Source organism: Apodemus sylvaticus, chromosome 6, assembly GCF_947179515.1.
Source record: "Apodemus sylvaticus chromosome 6, mApoSyl1.1, whole genome shotgun sequence".
Classification (NCBI taxonomy): Eukaryota; Metazoa; Chordata; class Mammalia; order Rodentia; family Muridae; genus Apodemus; species Apodemus sylvaticus.
The window spans coordinates 45,153,911-45,180,933 of record NC_067477.1 but is presented as its reverse complement, the minus strand read 5'-3'; the positions used below and the strand labels follow the sequence as shown (position 1 = coordinate 45,180,933).

Here is a 27,023-nt window from a genome sequence, read left to right as displayed (position 1 = left end):
TTTTTTTGGATTCACACAATTCTTATTTCAGTGATTTCTACAATGTAGTTTTCTGTGATGGACTCCATTTTCTCTAAGAAGAGCTTTGGTGAGGGTTGGTAACCACACTCACTTATCTGTGGGTAAGGATAAGATTTAGAATGTGGTTAGAAATTTACTGGTCTAGTAAAGTAGTGATAGTAGATTTTTGTATAAGATCCATGACTTGACTAGCTTTAGGAAATTGGGTTGATTTCTAGTACCCAGCATTGAGTCCTGAGAAAGAGATAATTAATGAGGGGAGCCTATGATTGCTCTAGCTACTCTACTATATCATACTTGCTATGTCTATGAAAAAGCTTTTTGACCTGGGGGGGGTGATAACCACCCCAAGGGAATTTAGGGAACAATATAAAACCTTGAGATCATATAGACTAAGAATAGGACCTTAGCTTACCAGACAGAATAGAAAACTGTAATTATCAAATATTTAGTAGAGCATCTCTGTTATTTTTGTGTATTCCTAGAAGTTCAGTTGGGTATTTTCTTCTCTATATTTTTATTAATATATCTACTCTCTCTTTTGGCTTCTACAAGATTATGAATATGTGTGTAATAACTTTAGTGTCTTAGTTTTTTTATTTCTATCTACTATCAATTCTAGGTTGGTTTTGATTAATTTTTCTCTCATTTAGAAAATTGGGCTTTCCTTGAGTTTTAGAAATTGTTTTTATAATTTAAAAAATTGCTTAGTAATCAATTGATGTTTAATAAACATTAAAAAGAGATTATAAACTTTATTTTGTTGAGTGTTAAGTAATTTCTTACTCCTATAAATACTAGTGAATTTTTCTGGGATGTCATCAGATTATTTGGAATTTTCTGTCTCAGGTACTGCTTTTAGTCTTTCTTTAGAAGGTCATACAAACTAAGATTGGCTCCACTGCTGGGTCACAATCTTGCTGAACACTTTACCATATGCCTATGAGTTTGAGATCTTTCCTTTTGGTTGGTGGTTACAGGAGTTAGATTGAGGATTAGATTATCCTCAAGGCTTGTGTCTCCTGGGGTTATTATAGAACAGTCTTTATTTGGTGGCCAGTAATGTATAATGAACTCTCATTGAACCCTGAGAGTTTTTAACCCCTTGATTTATGGACACATGCCTAAGTGTGTGGATTACTAGTAAGTTTGAGATGCAAGTAAACCCAAGTGTAGCTTTTGTCTGTCTGGACAGCTCTTTCTATTCTAGAATCTATTCCAGTAACTCTTGCCACTTCCACTATAGTGAACTTGTATCTCTGCTTCTTAAAAGTTAGCACAGCTCCCGTGTTCTGTTTGAATCTGTCTTTAGTGGTATGTAGAACATGTCTCAGCATAAAAGAGATGCTTACAGAGACTGGTTGTTTCAATTTTTCAAGAACGTTAGCTCACACTAATGTTTTGTTCAAGATCTGAAAAGGGGCAAATATATATAACTATTACATTTTACCATCAGAAAGTAAACCTGGTACTAGTTATTACACAGTGGCAATAGATGTAAGACCTACATGATTTAGTTATTGTGGAAAGTTGCCAATAACTTTTAGGTGAAGTTTTAGGAAAGAATTATAGTGAGTCTAGATTTTAGATTTCATATTTATGAATAAATTGTACCTTTATGTTTTTTTCAGAGTTATTGTTTGTCCTCTTCAAATTGATCTACTGGACGAGATAATGTAAATAACAGTGTGCTGTACAAAAGAATTTTGTGTTTAGGGCAGTTTATTGAATGTTCTTATAGTTCTCCTTCAGAACCTTAAATTTTACTTTTGGAAATTAAAGTAAAAATAATTGGGATCCTGATTGTACAATTCTAATAGCCAAAAATTAGTTTCAGAGGGCTTTGGTGTCATTGGAGGAAAAAAAATTATAGTTAATAATGTCAATCCTACTTCTCACAATTAATGTCATTTAAAGAATAATCACATGTCATAGCACAATAGTAGGACAACTGAAAGATATTGCCACAAACTGTAGTGTTACTCTTTTTTTGTACTCAGTGACTTATACATATATATTCAGTGTGAATAGTTATTAAAACTATTTTACTTGTCTACAAATCATACTGATTCCTTACCATATGTCAAACATAATAATGGTGAAGAACAAGCAGCAAAGAAGTAGGAAATAGATTCCCTAATTAGAAGATTATATAAGATTATATATGTAATATATATGTGAAATATACATATGAATATGGCAGCAAATAGTCTAGTAAAGATTAATGGAATACAGAGTCCTGAAGTCAGTCTTGAGAAAGCTGACTTATGTAGTTTAATTGTCAATAAGTGAAAAAAAAATGTAGGTGTTCATCAGGTTGTGGCTCATCAGCAGAGCAAACCTTAGCTCATATATAGAGGGTCACCTCTGTAGGACTGAACCATCAACCAAGGGGTACACATAGTTCCAGCCAAAAATGTGCCTTGTTGGGCATCAGTGGGAGGAGTGGTCTTTGGTCAGGTAAAGGCTCAATAGAGGCCCCCACAAAGGGAAACGGATGTGGGGGGGGGGGATTTGGGGTGGAGGTGGGAGTGTGTCGGGGAGAGGGGCATATACATGGAGGCAGGGTGTGAGAGGAGGGGCAGGGAATCGTTGGGGAGGGGAACTTTTGGGAGGGGGGAAATTGGGAAAGATTTTACCATTGGCAGTGTAAATGAAGAAGATATTCAATAAAAGAAAAAGATTAAAAAAATTAAAAAAAAAGAGAAAGACTAAAAGCAGTACCTGAGAGAGAAAAATTCCAAATAATGTGAACACATCCCAGAATAATTCAGTATTTATATGTGTATGAAGTTATTTAACACTCAACAAAGTAAAATTTACAATGTCTTCTTTTATACTTCAAGAATGCTCACTGAAAGTGACAGCTGGGATAATAAAATTGTTCTGTGTCAAGCAAGCATTTTAACTTATAAGGAGGAAGAAACAAAGGTGTAGGACTAACTGGTTGGGTTGTTCAGGAGGTAGATTTTGAGGTCTGGACTGGAAAGGAGTCTTTGTGACTGGGGAGGAACCATTGGGGCTAATTGTTTTGGGATAGAATATGAAGCAAATTATGACAATGAATGCAACTGAGTTTGAATGTCATTTGCAAAATGAAAATCCATTCTTTCTTGGCATTTGTAAAATTGTGGCTGTAAAATACAGGCATTTACTTATTATGACTTCCACATGAAAGTAACATTAACATCTCTACTATTAATATTAATTCTAAGAGCATTGGCATACATATTCATAAATAAGAACTAAGAAGTATAATGATGTTAAGTGAAATCTTGAGGAGGGTCAACTAATTTACTTTCCTTTGTTTCAGGTTGCTGTTCTGGCTGAGGCCATCTATGGCCCTGGTGGGGTTTTCTTTCAAGATAAAGTCCTTTCCATCTTTATTTATTAACTGAGCAAATTCAGGTCAGTACATTTTTGTGGATAGCACCTTTATGTTTTCATTCAAATATTTTGAGATAATTTTGTTTTTAAAGCTACGTGTGTATTTACCAATGGAGTACAGTACCAATTGGTCACATTAGTCCAAACTAGTAAATTGTATATTAATTGGGAAGTATTTTCTGTCTGCCTATCGAGTATAGTCTGTTCTTCATAAAGCCATAGCATGTTACTTTTTAATGCCTTTGATTTTCAAGTTTTGAATTTGATAAAAAAAGTTATGGCCACATTTTTTATGTTGACCTGGTTGTTGTGTGGCATAGTTGGTAATGAGAATAAACTCACTTTAGAAACTTCTGGTATTTTAGTAGCTCTTCTAAAACTTGTTCACACATGAACATTAAGTCATATATTAACATCCCTACTCTTAATATTAATTCTAAGAGGATTGGCATATATATTCATCACTTCAGTTAAAACAATTCTACAGGCTTTTTAGTTAAGCCCACCCCCTTTCACCATGACCAGTAGCAATGTGGATCTGTTTTCTGCTCACATAGTTTACCTTTCATAGTGTGCTGCTTAAATGGAATTATTTAGTATTCAGCTTTGGAATCTGCTTCTTTTACTGAGTATAATGCATTTGTGTGCTACTCATGTTCCTGTGTGCTATTGAGTATTGCTTTTTGGTTGTGTAGTAGAATCGCAGTCTGGGTTTACCACAATCAGTCTGTCTGTTCACTAGCTGATGGACATTTGGGTTATTTCAAGTTTGGGGTGAGAAGTCAAGCATCTGCAGCCATGCATTAGAAATAGCATGACTTCATGTTCTTTATTAAAACAAGTAACTTTTTTGTTGTTAAAAGAGATTGTATTGATTTAATCATCACAGTTTTGGGGGCTAGGGTTGCATTTCTTTTAAAAACCGTTCCATGATCTCTCCGGTTTTAGATATTGGAATTAGTAGTTTGTACATGCTTGGCCTAGCCTTTTTTTGTTGTTTTTGAGACAGGGATTTACTGTACAGATCAGACTGAACTCAACGATTCTCCTGCCTTCACCTTCTGATTCTTAGGCTCAGAAGCATGTGTACCACCATATCTGACAGTCCAGGCTTTCAGTGTTATTAAAAAGAAATCAGAAAAAAATTAATGATTAGGGTAGAGGGAGAGACCTTTAACTTATGGTCATTTTGTGTGTTTATTAAGAGAAGCCATATCCAGTTGTTAGAAGTAGATAGTAGTAGAACTTGTAGTGTTTCTTGAGCACAGTGTTAGATCAGGCATGAATAGGAAGAAGAAGCCTAAAGTTTCCAGTTTATAAAAGTCAAATAAATTATAAGTATTTTTTCCTGATCTTAAAATTTTAGTTAAAGAGGATAGAAATTTAGTATTGTAAGGTTAATTAGAAGTTTTCTGAATGAACATTTGAAATGAAAGTGAATGAAACAGTCCTACTTGTGGAAATTAATGGTTTCAAAAACAGCTTTAAAAGCTATTTGGAGTTGTGTAAGAAAGTTGTTCTTTATTTGCTATAGATATAAAAAGATCTTGAGAAAATGTAATGCTCTGAGTCAGAAAATGCTCATGCTGCTTGGTAGATTCCTGCTCTCTGCTGGGCACTGTAAATGCTGTTCAACCTTTACACTGTTGTTATTCCTGAGTATTTTTAGATGAATTTTGTAACTTTCTTAGAATCTCTATACACACATGGTAATAGTTATATTGTGTTATCATAGAGTGTTTCGTTTTTCCTTTGAGAGAGTTTGTGTATGCATGTGTATATTTATGCCATTTGTGGCACAGTAGAAGTGTAGAGGTCAAAGGATACCTTGAGGTGCTGTCCTTGCACTGATTTAACTCAGGTTGTCAGGTTTGGCGGTAGGCCCATTTGCCCACTCAGCTATCTTGCTGGCCCAACAAGGAACATGTTTTAAATAGGCAAAGTATCTTAGTGCAGTAAGAGCACTTTAGACATTCTTTTGACATATAATACAGGTTGATTATCCCTCACATTAGAATCTGAGATTCAGTATACCAAGATCTGAAATCAGCATGACAACTTAAGTGAAAAATTCCACACCTCACTTCAAGTGATGGGTCAAATGCAAACAGACATATTAAAAATATTAATGTAGTTACCTTTGTGCTATTTAAAGGTCTGTGTGACACATAAATGGGTTCTGTATTTAGACTCATTTCATTTCTAAGATATCATATTATGTTTTTGAAAAACATTCCAAAAGCATTCCCCCCCCCCAAAAAAAAATCAGCACCCCCAAACACTTGTGGTCATATGCATTGTGAATAGAGGATACTCATCGTTTATTCAGCTGACAAATGCAGCATTGAGTCAGCAGTATTATACTGAAGTGATAATTTCTTCAGGATCTGATATATTCTTTTGGTAAATGTCATGTTAATAACTTATCTAGCATAATTTGTTAAATATTTTTTACTTAAATTGTGTGTGTGTGTGTGTGTGTGTGTATGAGAGAGAGAGAGAGAGAGAGAGAGAGAGAGAGAGAGAGAGAGAGAAAGAGAGGGAGAAAGAGGGAGAGGGGGGGTGTATGTTGGGGGTAGGGGAGCATTGACATGTATGTAAGTAAAGCAGAAGAAGAGCTCTGTGGAGTTGGATTTCTCTTCTACAGTGTGTGGGTTGAGAGGCTCAAACTCAGTTGCCTGGCATACATGGAAAGTGCCTTTGCCTGCTGAGCCATCTCATTGGTCCTTATGTAATGTAACTTTTGAATACAATGTTAAAGCTAGTATTAGAAAGGATGAAAACTAGTGTGTGGAAATATAGATGTTATTTGCCAAAACGTATGATATGATTAGTTAGGACAAATACATACTCCCTGAAGTGTATTTTGAGTTCTAATATATATGCTTGTACTTCTTGAACTTTATTTTGAATTATCATGCTTCGTAAAGGTGGTATTTTACATCAAGCATTACTACTTATCCCTCCATCATTGGGTTCCTTGGACCTTATTAAAGCAATTGTATTTGTGGACTTTCTAAGATGCTCAGGGCAAGAAGTAGAAATAAAGTTTTCCCGAAGCATGTGGAAGCATAATATTAATCAACCGTAAAAGCTGGTTCTTTTACGTAGAGAGAGAGAGAGAGAGAGAGAGACCTTACTGCTTTTTTTGGTAAGTAGAAGGCTGGAGATATAGACAGGTGAGATGCTGTGTTTTTAATTGTGCAGCTGTCTGGAAACAGTACCATGCTCTGTACCTCTCCTCTGGAATCACTGCCTGACTTGGGGTTACAGGAAGTTAAACTACTTGTTTAATGTTTCCAAATCTCAGTGTTAATTTTTTTTCTAGTTGATTTTAAGATAAAAGATTATTTAAAAATAATTTGAAATGTGATCTTATTCTGTAAACAGATAAACTGCTGATATGAATATACAGCTAGAAAAATGCAACAATAATAATCTATAATCTCAAAACATTTCTTTTGCAATTTATTTAAAGTTTATAGAATTTAAGTAAAATGCCTTTTACAAGTATGCTATGCTAGAAAACATACTTAAAAAAATCTAGAAGCTGGGTGGTGGTGGCACACGCCTTTAATTCCAGCACTTGGGAGGCAGAGGCAGGCGGATTTCTGAGTTTGAGGCCAGCCTTGTTTACAGAGTGAGTTCCAGGACAGCCAGGGCTACATAGGGAAACCTTGTCTCGAAAAACCTAAAAAACAAACAAACAAAAAGAAACAACAACAACAAAAAAACAAATCCAGAAAACAAAAACCTAGAACTTGTTTTTAAAAGTACCTCAGGAATGATGTTATTTCTGGTCTTCAGAATTTAATTTATAAAAATACTGATTCAAAATAATTGGCAGAATTCAGAATTAACCAGTTTCATTTTTTTTTTTTTTTACCAGTTTCTTTTATTAGGTGAAATACTGTCAAGCTTAGACAATGAAAAGATACATCTTGTTTGAGATACTATTTAAGAAGTACAAAAACAAGATTTTCACAGAGAAATATTTACTTCTGAATATTTGGTATATGGGAACATTAAAAATTTTTGACTAAAGGAGTTTGTGCAAATTTTTGAGAGAAGAAATTAAACAATTTTGCTTTTTTTTTCTATCACTGGAAACACCTCATTGTGTAATATCAACTTGATTTTGATTATCTAAAGGTTTTTTTAGCCTTTTAGGATAATAACTATTGGAAAACAGTTTTCTTTTCAGGAAGATTTCATTCATTCATTCATTCATTCATTCATTCATTTGTTCATTCCTTTATTTATTTATTTATTACACCCCAAATTTTATTCCCCTCCTGGTCCACCCTCCTAACTGTGCCACATACCTCCTCCCCATCCTTGTTTCTCCATGAGGATGTCCCTACCACCTACCACCCATTCCACCAGACCTCTAAATTCCCTGGGGCCACCAGTCTCTTGAGGGTTAGGTGTATCTTCTCTGAATGAACACAGACCCAACAGTCCTCTGCTGTATATGTGTTTGGAGCCCCATATCAGCTGGTGTATGCTGCCTGGCTGGTGGTACAGTGTTTGGAGAGATCTTGGAGGTCAAGGTTAATTGAGATTGCTGGTCCTTCTACAGGGTTTTCCTCTTCCTCAGCTTCTTCCAGCCTTTCTCTAATTCAAACATAGGTGTCAGTAGCTTCTGTTCATTGGTTGGGTGCAAATATCAGCATCTGACTCGTTTAGCTGCTTGTTGGGTCTTTTGGAGGGCAGTCATGATAGGTCTCTTTTTATGAGCACTCCATAGCCTCAGTAATAGTGTCAGGCCTTGAGATCTTCCCTTGAGCTGGATCCCACTTTGTGCCTGTTACTGGGCCTTCCTTTCCTCAGGTTCCTCTCCATTTTCATCCCTGCAGTTCTTTCAGACAAGAAATATTATGGGTCAGAGTTTTGACTGTGGGATGGCAACCTCCTCCCTCATTTGATGTCCTGTCTTTCTGCTAAAGGTGGGCTCTATAAGTTCTCTCTCCCTAATTAATTCTCATTTATAAGATTCAGATATGTTTAGAAGTCAGAAGTCCAGATAAAATTTAACTCCTTTACATTTAAATCTAATCCTTTACCTTGTATTTCTTTCAGAGTTAAAAACAAAAAACAAACTTAACCTTTTGAGCTTTACTTTTAAAATGTTTGTTAAGCACAAATATTTTGAGGGAAAATGCACATCTTGGCACATTTGCATGTAATCTTTTGTGAGGCTGGAGGAAAACATTTCTCTTGTGTCTTATGTACTTCATGCATTTTTGCATGTCTGTTTGGCAGAGTACTGACAGTGTTTTAAAGTGGTTACCTTTTCCAAGGAAAGCCATACAACAACCTGTGTCAGGACAGAGGGTAGCTTTCTTTGCTGTGTAGGATGAAATTAAAATAATTCTTCTGGAGAAAAGTTAGATCTGTATCCTATTGCTAGAACAAAGCTGTGTTAATTGTTGAAGTAGGGGAGAAGGATATGATAACTTTTGTTTTCTTGTTATTATTTCTGGAAAAAAGAACTTAAGGAAGAAAGGGTTTATTTTGGTTCATAGTTCAAAGTATAGTCATCATGGTGGGGAGATCCAGGTGGCAGGAGTCTGGTGTAACTGGTCATACTGCCTTCGGAGTATGATGGAGAAGGCAAAGAGATGAGTGTCTGCTGTTGCTCAGCCCCCCTTTTCTGTGCAGTCTAGAATCCATCCAGTTTAGGTCATGGTCCTGCTCATAGTTAGAAGTAGTCCCACTTCAATTAATGACGTAATATAATCTGTCACAGACATACTCAGAGGCCAGCGTCTCTGATGATTCCAGATTCTGTCAGGTTGACAGTACTGGCTGTCACATGCTTTGTTAGAGATTCACTTGTGTTGGAAAGGAGCAATGTCACGGCCAAAGTCTGTGAGTTTGAAATTAGGTTTAATTTCTTAGTTTTTTTTCAGTGGCAGTGATGGGGCTAGATTGGGATTGAGTAGTAATGAGAGAGTGTAAACAGTAAGCAAGGAATTTGGAAACTTGCATTTTTTATTGAATGGTTGATTGGATGTAGTTTAAGTGCATCTTGCCCAGAGGGGTCCATTTAAAGAGAAAAAAGATGTATTTTGGCTTATTATTGCAGAGTTTAGTCTGTTTCTAGTCTTATGTACTTTGGGCACAACACCATGTTAGCAGGAATGTCTAGCAGAGAATCTGCTTCTTTTGTTTTGTTTTGTCTTGTTCGTTCTCTCTCTCTCTCTCTCTCTCTCTCTCTCTCTCTCTCTCTCTCTTTTTCTTTCTCTCTCTCTCTTTTTCTGAGACAGGATTTCTCTGCATAGCCCTGTCTGTCCTGGAACTCATTCTGTACATCAGGCTCAGAGATCCAACAGCCCCTAAAGTACCGGGATTAACAAAGTTCTTTTTAAAACTCCAAGAGCCAGATAACAATAATCAATTCTTGGGACTCCTACTCTTTGGAGAGGGTGCTGTTGATGTGAGCCAGGGCGTGTGTGCACCAGTAACTATTATAGTAAACTATTGCTTTTTCACTTACCTATTTGTGAGTTTCATTCATTGGGGTCATGAGACACACTCAGATGTTGGAAGTTTTGGTGACCATTAATAATTAGGCACCTTTGCACCAATACCAAGTACTCCTGCATCTTTTGACCAAGTTGTATCCCACTCAATGACCATCTGTGACTTACTACTATCTCTTAAATTTCCCAGTACCCTCCCAAATTAGCACAATCAGTCAGGGACTAGATATTCAATACACAAACTTGTGGGAGATAGTTGATTTTTAAACCTAACAGGGGTATTGAGGTGGAACCTTTAAGTAGTTAGAGCCTTCTGGGAGGTCCTTAAGTCATTGTGGGTTTTCATAAAATAGAGTAAGGTCATCTGAGAGAGTAGGTAAAAACAGAGGAAGTCTGCCCTCCCTTCTTTCTGGCTACCTGTTTGGTCATGTGATTCCTCCTTTTCACAGCAACTCTGCCCAGATGATATCTTCTGTTACAGGGTTCTTACCAAACTTACCAAAGTTGGTTCTGTGCTGTGTGAACCATTAGGATTCAAATCTGTAAGCTAAACACACTTCCTTTTTTCATAAATACCTAATCTTATGTATTTCATTTTGATCTAAAAGTTATATTATTATAATGATGATATCAGTGTAACTGATGTTAATATATGTAAATGCTTATGTGAGTGTGTTGGATTCTAGGATATAGTTGTAACAAACTACTGTAAACTGGATGGCTTAAAACAATAGAAATTTATTTTCTCACAGTTCTCTAAGTTGGACATCTGAAATCAGAATGTGGGAGAGCCATTCTTTCTTTAGGGAGAAGGCTCTAGGGAAGAATCTTCCTTTCTGAAACCCTCTTAGCTATGATCAGTAGTTATTAGAAATTGTTGATGTTTCTTAGCTTGTCATTGGATAATTCCAGTTTCTGCTTCAGTGTGCACATAGCAGTCCATGCATGTAAGCCCAAATTTCCTTTTCATAATGACTGCAGTTATTTACTTAGGACCGACCCTAGCATAATGTTCTAGTAATTTGGTCATGCCTGTAAAGTCTATTTCCAAATAAGGTTCTGTGTACAAGTTCTAGTAATTCTGCACTTTTGTGGGACACACACACACACACACACACACACACTTTAATATAGTACAGGGACATATAATTTTGGATCTCATTATTTAAGCTTTGTGTAGGGTAGATGGTTTTGTTCCTCAGTATTCATGAAACTGTATAAGGCTTGTTTTGTTAGCATGTATGTAGTATAAAAATCTCATGCTCTTTAAAATTCCTGACAACAGAATGTTGTAATTAAAAACAAACAAACCAATTTGGATGTCAAGAGACTTTGGTTTTAGTTTCCATTCTGAATTAACTATTTTGTTGTGTAACTTTTCCTGGCAAGATGTGAACAAATGACTGTTCATCCCAGATAGGTCACTACCCACAGAGCAAAGTAACAGTTTTATTGAAGTTTAATTTAGTGACCTAGTGAATTTATTTGTATTGGATAAAGGAAGATGAATGGCTGAAAGGCAAGCGCACCATCCATTGTAGCATGGCGAAGACTAATCATAGCTGTATCTCTAGTTCCCTGCACAACTTGTAGACAGCTCAGTTGGTGAGAGGGTCTCTTCTCCCTGCTAATTGTTACTGCTTATATAGCCTGAGGGCTAGGGCCTTGTAGACCTTACAGGTTTGAGGAACTTCCTGGAATTTGTGAATTGTTAACTTGTAAGCTTTGTTTATTTTTGGAGTATTAATGAACTTTCCAGGATAAAATGTTTCAGTTAGGAAGTTGTTTTATCCGACCATGTCCAGTTAGTTACTTTCCTCATGGATAGTAAGTGGGAGGCCTGGAGGAAGAGAAGAATAGAAGAAGTGATCTATTATGACTTTTTTGCCTCTCAGATTCTAAAGTTATATAATTGTGGAGTAACTTCTGTGTGCTGTATTTAGAGTTTTCTAAATATTAGAATATCACAAAAGAAAAAGTAAAATGAGAAAAGTAAAATGAGAATGTTCCCAAATACCCATTAGATCAGGCCTGACTTGTGAATATAGCACCTACATTGTGAATGTAGATTAATTTGTTGATTTACTTCAGTGAATCATTGATGAAGATCACTAATTTGCTGTTAGCCCTGCTCTTTCTAACTGATCATAGTTTTTTTAAATTTCCATAGCATATCAGAAAGTGGAACACTCTTACCACTAGTTAATTCACTTAAGGCTGAAAGTGTGCCATTGCTCTTCTTGCTGAGTTCATAAAACGAAATGAATGTAAGAAACGTAGTTTCTCCTCTTTGCTCTCAGTTCTCTTGTTAGATCTTTCTTGTTATCAAGGGATCTTAGAATAATTCTTGCTAGAGAATGCTAATTTTCCTGGGAGATGGAGCATGATGTGAAAATTACAGCTGTGATTCATTGACTGCTGGATTTTCCTTGTGTTTTGAATAGGTCATTGAAGTTTTTTTTTTTTTTTTTTTTTTTTTTTTGAAATCTTTCTTTCAATTATGAGGTGAGCCATGGTAATTACTTCTTAGAGATACTATGAGCATTGTGAAGGAAATTGGTAATACTGAAATGCTTACGATTACAGTATGTAGATGTATATGTTCACATTCATAATGTTTGTCTATTGGTATCAATAGGTAAAATCAGTGTCTAGTTAAACAGTTATAAGGAAATTATAAGGAAAATTAAGTCTTTATTTTACTTCATACAGTAAAAGCTTAAATCTATATTCTGAAGATAGAGATTCTATTTGAGTATAGAATTTATAACCTTGTAGGAATACTTGGAATAAAATGTTACAAAGGACAGAATATAGAAACTAAATATATACTGTACTTATGGTAGAGTCATAGCTTTTATTTATATTTTCATTTTTCAGTGAAAAGGGTAGGGGGATCAGAGTTCAAAGCCGCCTTGCTACTCTACCTGAGATAGGATTAGAAATGTTAGTAGGCTGGAGAAATGTCAGTAGTTAAGAGCTCTTCCAGAGCAGCCTAATTCCCAGCACTCACGTGGTGGCTTACAATTGTCTGTAACTCCACTTCTAGGGGGTCTGGCACCTTTCTCTGGCTTCCCTGTGCACCAGGTGCACATGTACCAAGTTTTTGACATAAAATTTTGCTTTTCATCATTTTTTTCACTATTTTCACCACTTTCAAAATTTTTTTACGTAAGATAAGTGTGTTAGATTTTTCTCTCAACTGTTGCTTATTTGAGGAAGTCTTTATTACTTCTTTACTTTTGAAGTTTAATACTGCAATTCTGCCTTGGATTTGTTCTTTTTAATAGTTGGAATATTTCATTTTGTTCTTTTCATGCTGTGTGGTTTCTGAAGGGGACAGCTTGAGGTAGTCCTGACCCTTTTCTTCTGTAGGTAAGGTGGCCTTTTGGCTTTTATTATCCTCTTGCTGCTCTCTGTCTGATTTTGGCAGTCTTCAGGTAACATGCCTACATTTAAGTATGTTGGCGTTTGCCCTGCTTTGTGTACTCTGGACCCTGAACCATCCATCACTGCCACAGTTCTGTCTGCTCCCAAGTGTGCGTTTGTGGCATTTCCTTTTTATTTCCCGCCTCCTGCTAACCTTGTCCACCTGCTTTTCCATGTATTTGCTTCTCCTATCAGCATTCTTAGCATACGAGGCTCATATTTCTGGTGGTATTTCTAAAACCTCTGTAGTGCCCCGGTGTGTTTAGCAGGTCAGTGGCACTTTCCTGCCTATCCCTGCTCCTTTTCTATTATTTTGTGAGTTTTGCCCTAAAAATACCTTTTACTTATTTTGTTCATAGATAGACATAATGTATCAGGTAAAGGAAGCTGAGGCCTGCATGTGGAAAGAACCTCGATGTCTCTCTGCCTCAAACCTAGGCTGCTTTTGTGCCGCTTTCCTGTCAGAGGCTAAACTTTGTATTTAGATCCCCCCCCCCCCCCAACCAGGAGAGAACCTTTAACTCTGAGGTTTACAGTTCTTTTAGCTGTACCCTTTGGCACAGGAGTCATCTTGATGTGGGAAGAGGGGAAACGGTGATGAAGGGAAGAAGTTCTCTGGTTCTTTTAAAAGATCAGTCTCTTGTGAATTTGACTTGGGTATCTTTTCCCTGTGTCAGAAGATAAAAGGGGCTGGAGTGGGTATTTCCCTTCTGGATTGCTCAGGTACTGTAAAAACCTAGACACAGGCTAGGTAAAACCCCAGTTGCTTAAGTTTTCATAAAATACTTTCATTTTTGGAGGGAAGGCCCTTTAAGAGTACAGAGAACTGGGCACATTTCAGAAAAGTTATGTTTCTTCTTTTGTCTGCTGTAAATATAAGGGTCTTTTCTCAGATTTTTACATTAACAATCAGATAGAGTTCCTGAAGAGAAAACTCAAGAAAACATTGAGATTTTGATAGGAATGGGTCCTCTAGCAGGTTTTAAAATTTTATTTATTAAATAATTTCTTTTATTCTAATATACTTAAATCATTTCCCTTTTCATTTCCTCCCTCCAAACCCTTCTATATACCCTTCCTTGTTTTCTTTCAAATCTGTGCCCTCTTTTTTCATTATTTTTTGTTACACATGCATTCCTGAATGTATAAATACAACCTCCTTGCTCTTTATAATGTTGCTTATATGTATATTTTCAGGACTGATCATTTGGTGTTGGAAAAAAATGATTGTGCCTTTTGTGGGGAAAGACTATTTCCCATGTTCTCAGTATTCCTTAGTTACCTGTAATGTAGGGTTGAAAATTCCTGGGTTTCTCTCACAGGTTTAAACTGTCTCAGCAACTTAATTATTTATGTAGATTAGAGATTATTAATACATATTTTAAGGATTTATTTGTTTTATATGTATAGTGCTTTGTCTATATATATATATATATATGTGTGTGTGTGTGTGTGTGTGTGTGTGTGTGTGTGTGTGTGTGAACTGCCCTCAGAGATCAGAAGGAGGTGTCCGATCTCCCAGGACTTAAGTTATAAATGGTTATGCTGGGAACTGAATCCAGGTCCTGTGGAAGAGAAGTGCTCTTAACTACTGAGCCATCTCTTCAGGCCTGCTTCAGCAACTTTTCAGCGATACTAAAGTATCCACACTGATGCTGCTTCCAAGTGAGGGCACTTCTCCTCACATGTGGCTTTTCTGCCTTACTGTCAGTGTGCCAGAGCAGCGCTCCATCTTCTGACTCAGTTCCATAATGGGTCCAAAAGTATTGACTTGCAGCCTTTTTTCTTGTTATGGGGGTGAAAGTAATGAATCCTAGGTTCTCTACATTTTTTAATAAGATTAAAGTTATTATTTTTATTGTATTTGGTAGTATGATAAAGACTTTGAATATTAATGTCTTTTGATTTGGTAATACCAAATAAAAATTTATTTTCTTATATTATGCGTATATATTTTGGGGGTAACATTCTAATTTGCAAGGGAGCTTTTTCACAGGAAGTTGATCCATAGTAATGATTTTCTTTGAAATTTTTAGTTTTATTTATTTTGTTTCTTATTACTATTAAAATAAGTCAGTATATTTACTATTTAGCTTGCAGTCTGAAACAATAGCAACCTTTGTTTCCTGTGTTGTGGGATAACGATTTCTTTTTATATTCATAAACTGAGTGTCAGTTTGTGCCTTCACTAATTGTCCTTTGGATACTATACTGATAATGTTGGGAGTATTGATAGTTTAGATTTTTGAAACCAGTTAATTATATGAACCATATAATTATGGTTTTTACTTTAAACTTTTTTATTTATTTTATATGTATTAGTGTTTTGTCAGCATGTATATATATATACTTTTTGTGTGCTTGGTGCTTGCTGAGGTTAGAAGAGGATAACAGATTCACTGGAACTGGGTTGTGAGCATGGGACTGAGCTCTGGGTCCTCTATAAAAACAGTGGGCACTCCTAACTGCTTCACTATCTTTTCAGCCTAATGTTGGATTTCTTAATTAGTAGATTGAATAGAGCATAATAGGCTAAGTCCTTATACTTCTGTGATTTTGTCAGAAAAAAAACTCATGTAAATATTTTGGAGACAAACTTGTGTAAAGTAAAAAGATATAGAATATGGCTTAAAGATTTTGTTTTGAAAAACTTTCACATTAAAAAAACCACCATATTTTAGATTCTAATGTTCTCTGAAATGCTGAATTTGCTGACTCTGACCTCATCCGGTTACCTGTAAAAGTTGTCAAGGGATGATTTTTAAGTCTTCTAAGACTCCATGCCTCCTTCGTAATGTCTAAGTTAGAGATGTTATACATAACTACATTTAGCCTCCTGTTTTTTCAAGATATTTGCTAAGAATAAAAGAAACATATCTTTCTGCAAAATTGATTAGGCTTTGATGAGATAAGAAGAAAGGGATTGCAAATCATTAGATTCATTTTATTATAAAAGTAGCAAAATTCCTCAGTTGACTTTTTTTTTTGTGGCTTTGTTAAGAGAAGTATCACTTATCTACTATGAGAAACCAAAGTCTTGTCTACATAGATGCTTATATATTCATTTCTATCCTCATTTCTACCTGAGTCTTGTGGTACTATATTTTCTTTCCAAAAACCGAAAACCAAAAACCAAACCAACCAACCAACCAAACAAACTTGGTGAATAACTACTGTGAGTTTGAACTATGAACCAATAAATGACTCTGGAGGAAGCTGATAAATTTACTAGGTGAGTTAGGTCTGTTACCAAATTGTGAAATTGTGAATGAAAATCAAGAGTCTGAGTGTTTGTATGAAAAGTTATTCTGCAGACTAAACTTTAGTAGGTTCTGAGGATTCAGTGCATATCCTCATACATGCATGGTAAACATTTTATCTACTAAAACATGTCTCCAACCCTTGAATGGCACTTCGAGGAGATCAAGTTTATTATGACAGAGAATCTTTTTCGGATCATTTTATAAAACAAATATCTAGTTCTTTATTTTAATTCTCTATGAAACTCCATTGAACTCCCATTTAACAGGGGTGGTATGTTTTTTTATGTGCTTATATTTATATTTGTTACTGTTTTCATAATAGAATTCAAATTCAGCACAAATATACTCTAATCTTCTACCATACTAAGCACATAGTAGGCAGGCAGTAATATTTGATGAATGGAGTGCTTTGTTTTTGGAGCAAAAGAGGTTCAGGTTTAAGTGGCATATAAATAGATTGGGGTAATTTAATTTTGTAAAGATCATGTGAGAAAGCATCACTATAATAAGAACTCATTAATTTTCAGGCTTGACAGTTTTCATTGTCACATTCTGTTAAATGTGCATCACCATTAAATTGGGAATTTAAGACAAAATTTGATGGCAAAATTAACTTTTTAATAAAAATTCTAAATAAATTTTTAAGTATTACAAATTTTATTTCATTTTATTTTAGAAGTTCTATGAGATACTATGAAAGCTCTAGAAGTTAACTTCTTAGGAAATGTCTGAAGTAAAATATATGAAGTAAAACTTTTTCAGAATCTGTAGGAGAAAAAGAATACACATTAAATTATAAGTAGGGTTGTTATTGCCACTGTGGGCCAATCAGAGGCTAAATGCTAGCTGGTGTAAGTGGGCAGGTGAGATGGCTCAGGACCTGCATGGTGGAAGGAGAGGATTGCTTTTCAATAGTTGTCCTCTGATCTCTACAGGGGGCACCCACACCACACCATACCCACACACACCATACCCCCACACACCCACACCCACATCCCCCTCCCCCCCACAAATGAACACTAACTTAAAAAAATGCTTTAAATCAGCTATTTGCTGAGAATCCTAGAAGTAATGCCTGTAACTTAATGTTGATTTAAACTGTATTAAATATAGTGTATAAAGTCTCCCTCCGTGTTACACTGTCAGAAGAAAATTATGTCAAATTTAGTTTCAGATCAAATTGATCAAATTGACTTGTATTAATAATTAAAGGAAACTGATTTTGCCTGAAGTAGACTGGACGGTAGACTGGAAGGTGGTGCATTGTCACTCAGCTGAGTTTCTATTGACAGAAGCCTTTCACTGCTGTCTTCTCTTTGGTGGTGAGTGCTCTGGTTGCTCTAAGAGCTAAATCTATATCTCCCTATCAGGTTGTGGCTTAGGCGCAGAGATCACCTCAACCAGCTTAGACATGATTTTCTCTGAGTGTACAAGAAAACGACATGGAAGGAGTAATCCTTGTGAATTTTGGAAGCTTGTATTGTCCCCATGGTAACTGCCTATTTGTTGCAATCGCCTTCAGTTTTCAGATTGTCCCTTGGCAGTGACTCGGTAGCTACCACAGACTGCAGAAGGTCACCTGTACTCTTTGCCCAAACTGACCCCTGATTTCAAAGCCTGAAAGATCAGAAAGCCAGGGCAAAATAGTAAGACCTGGCAAAATTTTATTTAAAACCCCTAGGGCTTCATGATGAACAAAGGAGGGAAACCCAAAAGGCATCTTTTTTTTTTTTTTTTTTTTTTTTTTTTTTTTTTTTGCAGTTCCTCAAAGGGATCTCAGTTGTCAGAAGTATTTTCAAGTCCCTGATGGTCACCAGAAGCCATCAAAGACAAAAATTACAACAGATTTTAAAGATCTTATGAGTGTTTACATGTGACTTTGGAGTTGGACACTTCATTTTAAGAAGCAGAGTGACTGTTCTGGGATGAACGAGGAGGTCAGCTTTAAAGCAGGAAAGGGCTGAAAAAGGCAGAAGCAACAAAAAAAGCGATGATTGTTACTTCCTGGGATTAGAGCAGAAGGGACTACTTAGTCAGAGTGATTCTGGTTGGCTGGAACTTCCTGCTGTTTTTGGAAACTGGCCCATCAAAATTAGTTGGGTTACTTAGCACTTGTGACTTCATTCTAGTTTTACCTCATCTGCTGGGGCCCAGGGCAGGAGGCTAGTCCCAAAACAAAACAAAACAAAACAAAACAAAACAAAAAACCAAAAAACCCCCAATATTTCATGACCTTGTTTAACCACAGTGACTTAAGTCTGTTTTGTTCTAACTCTGCCTGCTGCTTACTCTCTCTGTAGAACTTCTTCCCATCTACACTCTTAATCTTAATACCCTGATGGTGGCAGAGGACAGCCTTGGCTACATAGTAGCTTTGAGGCCAATTCACTTTGAGATCTTGTCTCAAAACAACAAACAAGAAAAATGTAATCAAATTGCTTATTAGATAGTAAAACTTTGTGTTGACTTCATAACACATTTAGAGGGTGTCTTTTCCCAATTTTTCTAAGTATTTAGCTATATCTGCTATTATATAATTTTGTGGATATCTTTGAACTTGTACAGTTGAAGCATCAGAGTTTTTGCATATGGCCATAGGATCTTAATTTTTGTGTGTGTGTGTTTATTTTATCTAATAGACCTTTAAGTTTTTTCTTTTTTTTGAGTTCTGTGTCTGAATATTGAATCTCTAATTCCACCAGTTGTGTACGTGTGCATGTGTGTTTGTGCACGTGTAAGAGAGAGACAGAGACAGAGAGAGACAGAGAGACAGACAGGGTGAGCAAGCAAGTGAGCTGGGGTTATATCTAGGGCTTTGTATATGCTAGGCAAATGCACTACTATTGAGTTATAACTATGATCCCTTATATTTACATATTTTTATTGGGAACTTTAATTTTCTTGATATGGGTATCTCTAAAGGTTCTTTACATAAAGTTATGGTAATTGGGTTGAGATCAAGACTGGGTCATTAAAGACAATGATTTCAAATCTTTCTTGAATTGATGCTAACAAAAACTCAGTGATTTGAAATCACTCCCTTACTCAACCACTACTTTTAACTTGATAGTCTCTACTTAAAAATAATGAATATTATCCAGTTTTGGGGCCTGCTAACATTTTGGGAGATTAATAGGGAATTTTGAGTTGGTAACAAAATTATCTTCATAATATTATCTATCTATCTATCTATCTATCTATCTATCTATCTATCTATCTATCTATGAGGCCATTAGACCAGAATGCCTTGAGTTCTTTAGGTTCCTATATAAGCAAACAACTCACCTTAAACCAGGAAACTAGTAAGTACTCTAACAGCTCAGGCTTTGGTAGTGAAGCTCTCTGGATCAGTTGTGTTTTCAAAGACAGTCTGATTCTTGAATTGTTCTTTGCTCATAAACTGTTAATTTTGTCTTAAAGATCTTCTTTTTTTTCTAAACAATAAAGAGAACATGAATTTTGTCAACTGAATATAAAAATTTAGCAGTGAAAATTCTAAGGCGTTCACTACCGTTTTGGACATGTAAAGTCTTTTAAAAACACTATCTTTACCTTTCAATATATTTTAGTTAAATGTGATAATATATTTGTTTATAAAGTGAAAATTCTAAGGCGTTCACTACCGTTTTGGACATGTAAAGTCTTTTTAAAAACACTATCTTTACCTTTCAATATATTTTAGTTAAATGTGATAATATATTTGTTTATAAAGTGTCAAGTTCACAAAAGTTGCTCAGTAGATTTTAGTTTCCTTAATAGATGTTTTCATTCTTCGGGGTCATGGCCCACGAATTGGTTATTACACAAAGTCCCTTGAGCTTTTAAAAATCTACAGGTACCTATGACATATATGTACACATATATAAGTACTCAGAATTTTCTTTATATTTTCATTGCATTACCATGTTTGAGATATAATTATTGCCTTAAAAGATTTAATTATTTTTGAGATTTTTATATTTATAGAAGTAGGTCACCTTTGGAAAGGAGCATAAATCCACAAATTTTCCTTACATTTTCTTGAACACTGGGTATTTTTGGACTTATAGTCCAAAATATTTCATTTGACAGAAAATAGTTATAGACAGAAAATATTTTTGTGGTGTGGCATGCATGTGTGTGTGTGTGTGTGTGTGTGTGTGTGTGTTGTTGAAAAGGATGTCCTTTTAATTTGTTAAAAGTCTTTTGATACTTGGTGTGGTTGCTGGCTCTGGTAAATCCTAGCACTTGGGAGATGGAGTTACCAGTAATCACAGTACTTCAGAGAGGAGGCAGGAGGATTATAAGTTTGAGGTAGTCTGGGTGCGTATTAAGACCCTACTCACAAGTCTCTATATGTCTATTGCAGAGTTTCTATTCCATTGACCTTTTTTGCATATCTTGGTGCTTTTTATCATACTGGTTCCTGTGGCTTTGAAAGTAGTGGAGTCGGGTCATGTTAATCCATCCAACTTGTTCTTTTTCATTACTATTTTGGCTATTGTGTGGCTATTGGTCTTTCGTTCCAAAGGAATCTTTTTCCTTTGGTTTGTAAAAACAGATCTGACTCTTTAAATATGGTTCTTTTGCCACAGGACTCAATGCTTAGCTTAGGCTTGAAAGTGACACTACTGACAACTTTTTTCCTCTTGTATCCTTTGTGCTGTCTTGCCTGTCTCTCCCAATATTAAACCTACAGGTACCTATGACATATATGTATACATATATAAGTACTCAGAATTTTCTTTATATTTTCCTTGCATTACCACTTTTGAGATAATTATTACCTTAAAAGATTTAATTATTTTTGAGGTTTTTATATTCATAGAAGTAGGTCACCTTTGGAAAGGAGCATAAATCCACAAATTTTCCTCACATTTTCTTGAACACTGGGTATTTTTTGACTTATAGTATTTTCATTTGACAGAAAATATTTTTGTGGTGTGGTGTGCATGTGTGTGTGTGTGTGTGTGTGTGTTTCATGGCTTCCCCAGTAGTGTACAGCTTTTCTGCATAGTGGATATTGGCTTCTCTTGTGGTACAGTCCTTTTTATTTCTCATTAGTTAATTGGCTATTTTTCCAACTCTATTATAGATAATGATCTCTCATACTAAACTTTCCCTTTTCAAATTCTAGTGTGGCTTCTCTCTTTTAAGTTGACTTTGCATTTCCATATGACTTTTAGAAGCAGTTTGTAAAATGCCCACTGACATTTTAATTGGAATTACATTGTATTTAGACAAATTTGGAGAGAATTGACACCATAGCAATATTGAGCCTTCTAACCCTTCAATAATTTATTTCTATTTAGATAACTAGTTTCTATCAGTAGTGTTTTAGGTTTTCAATATACTGATTTCTCCCTTGTTTTGTCAGATTAATCCTTTAATATTTTGGGGTTTTTTTTGATGATTTTTATAAATGGTATTTAAAAATAAATTCCTAATTATTCATTGCTCATATGCAGTTCTTCAATTTTTTTGCATATTGCCATAACTTTGATAAACTTATTATTTTGGTAGATTTATATTATATTGGATCTTCAACTTCGACATTTTAAACATGCATTTTGTGAATAAAGAAAGTTGTTTTCCCTCTAATCTGGATGCCTTGTCTTTTCTCTTGCCTCCTTCAGTAGCTGGTACTTTTAATGCATGTATAATGCTGAGTAATTAGGCATCTTGGTCTTGTTTCTAATGTTATGGGGAAACATTTCTGACAATTAAGATGAAAATTTTGTATTTTTCAGAAATATCCTTTGTTGCAGTGAGAAAATATTGTACTATTCCTAGTTTATAGAAACTTAACAAAAAGGAAATAGATACAGTGCTGTAGACTTTTTTATGTTTGTTGAGATAACCCATGTTTTTTTTTTTTTTTTTAATTATTGTGATGGTTGCTTTACTTAAATGATAAACCAATGTTGTACTCCTGACATAAACCAGTTGTTTATGATGCATATTTGGCTGCTTAGTATTGTCCTGTGTCCAGCAAATTATATTTGGTATCTTTTCTCTGCCTGTTTTATTTATATATGCAGTTTGCGTGTGTGGCTTTTTTTGCCCCCAGGTTCACTAATTTTCTCTTTACTGTCTTATCTGTTAATTCAATGTAGTATTTTTTCATCTTAGATGTAGTTTTCATCTCTATAGTTTAGGTATTTTTAATATCTTCCATGTTTCTATTTGAGGTTTTGAATATGTAAATATATTTAAAATAGTCTTTAATATTCCTGTTCCAAATTCTTCCATCTGTTTTAGTAAACTGTTTCCTTCATTATGACTCATTGTTTTAGTATTCTTTCTTGTGCCTGATAATTCCCCAGAGTCCTTTTTTTTTTCCCCTTAGACAACCCTTTATCTCCTAGGTCAAGATGATATTTCTGTCTCAGTCTCCTTAGGGCTGGCACTACAGGCATGTGTCACTATGCCCAGTTCTGATAATACTTGATTGGATCATAGATACTGGAAATTTTACCGTTATATTTTATATAAGAATATTTTTTATCATTTGGGTTATAGTTGTTTAGAGACCGTTTGTGACTTGTTTTTTAGTTTATCAGGTGGCTTAGAGCACTGTTATCTAGGACTTAATTACTTCTCACTACTGAGACAACACCCTCCTGAGCACTCCCCCCTCAAAGTCCCTTGTTAGTTTGGCTGGTAGGAACAGGCTTTGTTTCTATTTTATATGATTATAAGGAACTAATCTGTAATTCTTTCAGGTTGTTTCTTTCTTAGCTTCCAGTAGTTGACTTACACAATCATTACTGTGCTGAATATTTGAGACCTTGATTAGCGAACCTTTTTTTTTTTTTAAGTTACTTTGTTTCTTTGTTACTTTCTTTGCAGAGTGATGCCTAGTCTTCATGGACTTTAGGTATTTCATTACCTCAGCTGCGTTCATCATCTCACCTTAGTCAGTTTTGAGTCTCCACAGGTCAAGTCTCTAAAGCTGGGACAATGGTATGATTTGATGTGCACCATTTCCTATCCCTCTACAACAGTGGTTCTCCACCCTTGGGCCATGATGCCATTTGGGGAGCCAAAGGACCCTTTCACAGGAGTTGCCTAAGACCATCTGAAAACACAGATGTTTGTATTATGGTTCATAACAGTAACCAAATTACAGTTATGGAGCAGCAACTGTAAGAAACAGTATTGCTCAGGACCCCTAAGATCAATTTCTCAGTAAAAAGATTTATTTGCCTCAGAGGTAGAGTGGGCAGGGAATAAAAGACAGTGACAGGAAATAGAGGATGAGGGAGAAGGGGAGGGAATAAGAAGAGGTAGGGACATTTGTCTTGGAGAGGAATAAAGGATTGCCTCTGGAAAGAGAGGAGACAGATGTGGACCCTAGGAAAACTCAGTGTTAGAATGAGGTGTTTAATTTTAATTAGGTTTTGATTGCTGGACTTAAGTACTTTGATAACTGGACCTTGGTAGTCAGCCTCAGGAAGAGAGGAAGTGGCCAAATAAGGGAATAGATCTTTAGGAATATAATCTAATGGGTTTTAGCTAGACAGAGGGAATGGGGGAGAAAGGCAAGGCTTGCCAGAGCCATGTTTGCCAAACCTGGCCTGCTAGAGCCCTTCAGCAATGAAGGTAGTTCTAGGCTGGGTTGGGGGTTCACCACAGCATGAAGAACTCTATTAAAGAGTTAACAGCATTAGGATGCTTGAGAACCACTGCTCTAGAATCACTGTTCTTTGTTGGGCAATATCCAGTGTCTTGGGAACAGTTGTTTCCTATAATTTGTCTGACTGTTTGTTTTAAGTGAGAAGATACATCTGTTTCCTATTTGTATATTTTGACTTCTGTGTTTTTATTTTAAAATCCGAGTAGTTTTGGTAGTTAAAATCTGGTTGAGAGTTATCATTTCTTTATGGTTCATCCTTAGCTAATTCAATATTAAAAAATATTGTAAACAGATTTGTAATAGAAACTTTAAAAAATAAATCTCTTTCATGAGTCCATTATCCTGCTGGCATACAGCCAAAATTTAGTCTTTTTATTTAATGCTAAAGTTATTTTCAACACCATTTCTAAATTATAAAATAAAAAAGACATATCATATATGGAATATATCATAATGGAATATAATTATTGAGCTGTGATGTAGAGAATAATCAACTGGGAACTGTCTAGGGAACGGATTCTTATTAAACCTTTTGTTTGCCTGTGAAGTTAGATTCATCATGACTACATGAGAGGTATCTATAGGATATTTAATTCTCATTTGTGAGTATATAGGGAAAGGTAGAATCAGAACAAATTATATGAATATATTTACAGCTTAGTGATTAATTTTTTTTTATAGCAGGATCAAACTTTGTAGCCCACTGGCCTGGAACTCAGCTCAACATGTTGCCCAGGCAGTCCTGCCTTTCTCGCCCAAGTGTTGGAATTAAAGGCATGAGCCAGCAGACTTTACTGAAAGATTAAAAAAGCAAATAGGCAGAGCTAGGAAAATGGATGCTCTAAAGAATGCAGTTGTTTCTTGTAGACCAGGTGTCTGACCTACACTAATGTAGTTGATCCTTTTGTTGCAAATCAAGAATTAACCTGGGATAATTGAGTTTAAGTATTGTATCTGCCACTTGCTCAGTCGGTACATTTGTTAAACTGCATTTCTCATCTGTAGACTGAACATGATACTGTTTCAGGAAACAGTGAGGATGAGAAAACACTGATGCAGTAGAGTTCAGGCCTTGAGAAATGTTTGTCTTTCCTTTTTTTCCCCAGTGACCAATGGAAGCTTTACTTTTTTCTATTACATGTTCCCTAGTGTGTATATGCACACAGAAGCCCTGTCAGGAAAACCAACATGAAGCACAGCACTGCTGGGTTGGCCTGGAACTTTCTGGAATGAAATCAATATATCCTATAGTGTAGGACTCTGTTAGGAAATGATGACAGGAGCCAGGTCTGAGGGAGAGCTCTAAGTTGGAGAGAGATGGTTGAATCTGTTATACTGTCCCTCAGAATGCTGAGGTCATGGACTAGCCTCACTGGAGCATTTCCTCTGTTTTGTTTCTTAGCCGCACTGCAGTCCCTGAGGTCTAAGTCTCCAAGAGAAGAGCTCATTATGTTGGTCATGATTTTAACTCTTCCTAGCTCTTGATTTGAGAAGGTAGTGTCTAAGTAATACTTTAAGGAATAGAGAATTACTTAGTTTAATTTTTTGAGTAGCATTTAAGTTCTTTGTCTTTGTGCTCTGCCTTCTTTGGTCTGATTCCTCAGCAGAAGAAATGACACTGTGTACTAATGAAAAGGTGCTGAATAGACTCACAATGCTGGAAGTGAGAGCTAGCTGAATGGGGTTTTGTAGCAGCAATTTTAGTTGACTCATCTTCAACTTAAAGTGTAATTGAACTGACTTTTTAGGAGTTTTCTCATCCTTCTGTGATAAGTCTGGTAGAAGTCAAGTGAAATCAGTGTTAATAGTTGGAGTTGAAGCTTGGTGCATGCATCCAGCCTTTCAAAATCTGTTTCTAGGTACTCAGCCGTTTTAATTTTACATTTGTCTTGTTTCTGTTTCTGCTCACTAAACTGTCCTTGAACTTGCCATTTTACCACCTCGAGATTCCACTTAGGAGCCTGACTTCCCTTATACATGTGTTTAATGCTCTACTAATTCTCTTTTATTTTTATTTTTATTTTTTTATTCGATATATTCTTAATTTACATTTCAAATGATATCCCCTTTCCTGGATCCCCCCTCCAGGAAAGTCCTTAAGCCCTCTTCCCTCCCCCTACCCCCCATTCCCCAATCACCCTCTTCCTGTTTCCCTGTCCTGTATTCCTTTATACTGCTGCACTAAGCCTTTCTAGGACCTGGGGCCTTTGCTTCCTTCTTCTTGGGCATCATTTGATATGTGAATTCTTTCTTGGGTATTCCGAGCTTCGGGGCTAATATCCGCTTATCAGTGAGTGCATACCATGTGTGTTCTTTTGTGATTGGGTCGCCTCACTCAGGATAACATTCTCCAGTTCAACCCACTTGCCTAAGAATTTGATGAATTCATTGTTTTCAATAGCTGAGTAGTATTCCATAGTGTAAATATACCACATTTTCTGTATTCATTCCTCCGTTGAGGGATATCTGGGTTCTTTCCAGCTTCTGGCTATTATAAATAGGGCTGCTATGAACATAGTCCTTAACACATGCTAAGGAATCCTCTGGGTATATGCTCAGGAATGGTATAGCGGGGTCCTCCAGTAGTATCATGCCCAACATCAAACTAAACGGAGAGAAACTTGAAGCAATCCCACTAAAATCAGGGACTAGACAAGGCTGTCCTTTCTCTCTCCCCATACTTATCCAATATAGTACTTGAAGTTTTAGCTAGAGCAATTAGACAACAAAAGGAGGTCAAAGGGATAAAAACTGGAAAGGAAGAAGTCAAATTATCACTATTTGCAGATGATATGATAGTATACTTAAGCGACCCAA

The 27,023-nt window shown here is 35.8% G+C and overlaps 1 protein-coding gene across 5 annotated transcripts in view; it reads left to right on the top strand.

Annotated features, from left to right (window-relative positions):
* Window positions 1–27,023, top strand: part of Fut8 (fucosyltransferase 8) — a 214,964-nt gene that overhangs the window by 10,224 nt on the left and 177,717 nt on the right. For 4 of the 5 annotated variants that reach the window (XM_052185600.1, XM_052185599.1, XM_052185601.1 and 1 more), the window contains exon 2: window positions 3,335–3,429. The exons of the other annotated variant lie outside the window; for it this stretch is intronic. The gene's annotated coding sequence lies outside the window, so the exon portion shown is untranslated. The remainder of the gene's footprint in view (window positions 1–3,334; window positions 3,430–27,023) is intronic. 5 annotated transcript variants of the gene reach the window in all.